Genomic DNA, 5,631 nt, shown 5'->3' on the forward strand with positions numbered 1-5,631 from the left:
TCTCTGTGTTTTTTTTATTAGATATTTCTGAGTTCAAATGTTGATTTTCGGGATGCAACATTAAATATACATGTCTGGTAAAGCAGTTACACCACCAGTATGATAAGTAAAATTGCAAACATTTTCATGCAGTCATTTTTTATAAGAAATTAGTTTAGATGTAATCTGTGGCTAAAATACTTACATAAATGCAGCGTATTATAATCTACATGTTGACTAAATTTAATACGTTTTTCTCTATATACTTTTTCTGTTTATAAGCACACCAGGTATCTAATAAATGAGAATGGCCAACTGTCAGGCAGCAACATATCCGGATGGGGATTGAAATTTCTTAAGGGGCTATTAAAGACTCCATCCATGTCAACGTATTTGTAAACGTATTTTATCTTTTGTTCCATCCATCCATCTATCCATTCATCCATCCATCCATCCATCCATCCATCCATCCATCCAAGATATTAGGTGTGAAATTGTTTCAACCAAAAAAGTTGTGCAGAAGTCAATTTTTGTCAAGGGGGGACCTTGTCCTGGAGCTGGAAGTTGTGTTTTTTTATGAAAAAACATAATCTTGACTAAAGATCTATTTTTTTAAGAAAGAGAATGTTTAAAAATCATGAACAAAAAAAATGACACAGAAATAATTGTTTGTTAGCTACCTGTCTATTAAAAAGTCAATGTTTGAGGACAAATCAATAGTTGGTTCATATTTTATGACCAGTGGCGGTTCTGGCACAAATGACTCCCTGGGTGAGCCACACCAGTAGCGCCCCTCGGTGCTCCCCAATTACGACACTGAAATGTATAGCGTGCTTAAATTATTTTTTAAGAGACACTGGTTTGTTTGTTTTTTATAAAAGGTACCGACATGTTTCGTTTCGGTGGAATACCTTCCGCCTTCGTTAGGGTGGGAAAAGGAAAAGTGCGAAAAGGAAACAAATAAAATAGTAACAAGAGCAAGACGACAACCGGCAGTACAAGAAAACATGAAATCAGCCATAACGGACCACTGCAAACAAGAAAACCACATCATGGACTGGGAAAAGGCCAAAGTCCTCCACACTGATACAACAGATTCCACAGATGGATCATGGAGGCGGTGGAGATCCAAAAGCGAGCCCACACTTCCATAAACCGGGATGAGGGGGCCTTCCTGCTCTTCCACACCTGGAGCAACATCCTCCAGCAAAAACGGACATCAAGGGGCGGAGTCACTTGTCAAAGTTTGACAGGTGACTCCGCCTCGGTCACAATCATCTGTTTTTAAAGACGTCACACACCACCAGATGATAACGACCCTGACGAAGGCGGAATGTATTCCACTGAAACATGTCGGTACGTTTTATAAAAAACAAACAAACCAGTGTCTGATAAAAAATAATTTAAGTACGCAGTATAATTTATAGACACAATGAACCTTTTTGAATCACTGAAATGTAAAATTGCTTATTATGGTTTCTTTATTGTTCAAACATTTAACAAATTAAAATGATCAAAAGTGCAACTAGATGCTTCTAAATTCTTACAGCTTGTAGGACTGTTCTATTCTAAAAGTAAGAATAACTCTTTCAAGGATAACATCATACATGTTTGCTTGAGGTTTAAAATGACCTCGTTATGAGATTTAAAAAAATGATATACAACTAGTCCAACTTAAAGTTTGAAGCCCATTGAAACAACTATTGTCGTAATATTGGGTTATATAAATAAAATTTACTCAGACGCATCCACCTCCACAATGAACTGTTTGGAGAAGTCAGGCCGAGTCAGGATAGGAGCTGCAGAAAAACGTCAATTCACCTCAGTAAACGCCTTATTTGCTCCCTCAACCCAGACAAAACATACCTTAGCCAAGGTGAGTCTGTGAAAGGGTGCAACCATGCCATTGAAGCCTCGCATGAAATGCCTGTCGAAATTTGCAAACCCCAGGATGCGCTTTAACTGTTAACATCCAGAAGGGACAGGCCACGCAAGAACGGCTTTAACCTTAACCATTTGCATTGTCCCAGGGGTAATCACGTGGACAAGAAACTTGGTCTGAGTGGCGTGGAACTTGCATTTTTTGGGTAGTACAGCTGGTCTTGAGAAGGCTGTGTAAAATGGCTCTGATGTGCTGCACGTGGGTGTCGAGATCTGGGTAGAATATCAAAATGTCATCAAGGTACAAAAACACAAATTTGTTTATCATACATCATATAAGGAAGGTCATTGATTAGACTCTGAAACATTGCAGCAGCACTTGTGAGACCAAAAGGCCAGAAACCAGATACTCGAAATGACCACTGGGATGTTAAATGTGGTCTTCCAGTCATACCCCTCCTGTATGTGAACCAGATGGTATACACTCCGCAGGTCCAGTTTGGTGAAGATCAGGGTCCCTAGGGAGGGGATAAGTTTTCTGGACAGTGATGTTATTCAACCCCCCTGTAATCAATACAAGGCAGTGGACCCCTATTCTGCTTGCTTACGAAGAAGCTTGCCCTGCTTGCCCCTGCCGGAGAGGAAGAGAAATAGATTATTCCAGCCAGTAGACTCTCCTGTAGGTACTCCTCCATGGCCTCCCATTCGGGAAGAGAAAAAGGGTAGATTTGACCTGTAGGTGGTTAAGTCCCTGGTAGGAGATCTATAGCACAGTCATAGGAGCGGTGAATGGGCAGAGACTTAGCTCGAAGCTTACTGAATACCGCACTCAGATCATGATACGCAGAGGGGACATTGTTGAGGTCCAGAGGTTCAGGAGGAGGTTGTCTATTAACAGTGGAACGCTCAGCCGCCTCAACCAAACAATTCATCATACAAAAAAAACTCCAGGACAATACACGTCCGGAAACCCAGTCAATGTAAGGAGGATGTTAACATAACCAAGGAAAACCTAATATTACCTGTGGTTTCAAAGATTCCACTATGTAAAACCATATGAGTTGATTGTGGTTACCTGACACAGTCACATTCATATTTACAATGTGTGCAGAAAACCAGTGTGTGACTGAACCGTTAAATGCATGAATTAGCAAAATTGTAGTTAAAGGCTCAACAGAGAGTTTGTTCACCACGTCTTGTGAAATCAGGTTGTCATCAGAACCAGAATCAATCAGGGTATCAAAGTCCAGAAGGTTTCAAGGATTTAATCAAAATGCCAAACAAAGCAACAGCATAGAAGACGCTTCAACACCAAACACAGAATATGCAACCCTTAAAAAACGAAGTTAGACAAGATAATTGCAGGCAAATGGGACCATTTTGGGAGAGACCACAGCTAAACCTGCAAAAACAGAACTTTAAAACATCTCCAAGGGGCAACCCATAACAGCATTTGTATACATTTCCTACTAGCTTCTTATTGACCAGTGATGTGAGACTTTAGTAACTCTAATAGTATGCTTTACTGTTTCATGGTGTAGTTTGTCTGTTGCAGCAGGAAAAGACTCTGACATCAGTGCACTTTGATCTCCATTGGGGCAAAGAAACTCAGTGCTATTGGTTAGTCAATGTAATTTCCTTTCTTATTACTTTTCAGTTTATTTAGCTCTACTTTTATTAGTTCTGGTTTGTTTTTGGCCTTGATCCCGGTCGGTGTCATACCAAGCATCCACAGTCTATTCCTGATATCAAGGGCAAGGACCCAGGACCCGTGGGTTGACTCATTAAAACTATAATTTTACCCTGTCCTGTCCATTTTCTGAAGGTATTTGAGTTTGGTGGCGGTGACATGCCGAAACCACTTTAGGCTTCATTTTCACCACATAGAATTCTGTGGGTATCGTCAGATGCTATCAGTTCAGTGTGCTGCCTGAGAGTGTCACTGTGTTTATTTCTGGCACCAAAAAAGTCAGATAAACTGGTTTTACAGTTTTTACAGTACATCTAATCCTGACAAAGACTACTAAATGAAGGACAGGGGCCATCGCGCAACTGTAATTTTATGTTTATAACTCATGCTTATCTCTTTGAAACCTATAATCTGTTCTTCCTCCATTTCAGAATGGTGAAACATAACTCGGGATGAGAATTTTGTTGACCAACAAGCACAATGTAATTGATGACATTGTTGTGGTGGCACATTAAATATAGATATTACTCTTAAATATAGAGTATATTTACAGTCTTGTTACTATTGGAGAGAGGGTTAAGGTTTTGAAGGTCATGTTGAAATGTTTACAAGATTTACATAATTTTATAATTGGAATTCAAAAGTTGACATAAAACACACCTTTGAATAAAACCTATTATTATAAGTGATTTGGTAAATGGTAAATAGCAAATACTTGTATAGGGCCTTTCTACTTCCCGCGAAGGCCCAAAGTGCTTCACTGATTGCTGCTCTGCTGCTGCCGAACACTGGCGCCAGCCATCCACCAGAGGCAAATTATATATATATATGTCATTAGTCATATAGAAAATGGGCTTTTATGACTCCCCAACATCTCTTAATGAGGTATATTTGGTGTAAGTACAAAAACTTTTGGATACATGATTAAAATAGCCTATGTTAAAATATGCATATTTGGCTACCCTCCAAGCTGAATACTTGTTGACTTCAAAGCTAAGATATAGAGTAAAATATGAAAGTGCAGCTCTTAAAAATAATAGGTGAAAGAGTGAAGTCTGTCAAAAAAAGAGCTAAAAATCCTGGATTCTCAATTGTTTTCTTTAAAAATTTGTTTTGGAACAACATTTGTAAAGCATTTCTTTATGTTTTTATACAGGCTATAAGTATATGAATATATATACATATATATATATAGAAAGAGAAAAAAAAGCAGTGGAAAGTAGAGTGCCTCAAATATGTCTGTAATGTTGTTTACTAGAAGAATTAGCTTGCATTTACAGAAACAAGACACCAGTCCTCTTAACCTTTTGAGCAGGAATGAGCAGTGCTGTGGGGGAGATATCATGTTTTGCAGCTGCCTGTTGAATTTATTTGATGACCATCTACATTTTTCAGACTTGGGGAGGGTATACTTCATAATCAAAAGAAGAACAGTATCAACCAGTGTTGCTTTATGTATCAGGGATATAAAATGATGACGGATGATCTTCCACAGCATTTGAAAGGGGTCTGTGAGCCCTCGTAGTTGGCTCATTTTTTAAGGACTGTGTTGACTCAGTTTTTAACACATCTTTACATCCTCTTTTACTCCATAGCAGATGCAGTCCTATAACAACGTCATGAGTTAGAGGTCTTTAGTGCCTGAAAAGTAAGTGTTTGAAGACTTTAAGTGACCCTACATTGTTTTGTTGTTTTTTGGTGCAGTTTGTCTTGTAGTAAAATTGTTGCCTGCTGACAGCTCCAAAATGTTTTTCACCTTGGGGGATGTAATGTGGCGTGCTCAGTTAACTGTGACACAGCATAACACACAAACATATTTAAAATATCTGCCTCATTTGTTGTAACTTTAACAGTTAATATAAATGAAATGAAAAATTAAATGAAAAATTGCATGCCACTCTTTTAAAAAAACATTTATGACAACTTAAATTAAGGATCTTGGTCAAATATGCAGTTTGGAAAATTGTTAACAATATATCCTATCTCTTGTTCTCAAGAAACTATCCCAGGGTATTTCTCCAAAGTTTTAGAATTTTTTTGGGAACTGGTCTAATGGAAAACATCTGTCACATTCCTGATTT

Source organism: Oryzias latipes, chromosome 8 (assembly GCF_053564925.1).
Source record: "Oryzias latipes strain Hd-rR chromosome 8, Olatipes_Hd-rR_3.1".
Classification (NCBI taxonomy): domain Eukaryota; kingdom Metazoa; phylum Chordata; class Actinopteri; order Beloniformes; family Adrianichthyidae; genus Oryzias; species Oryzias latipes.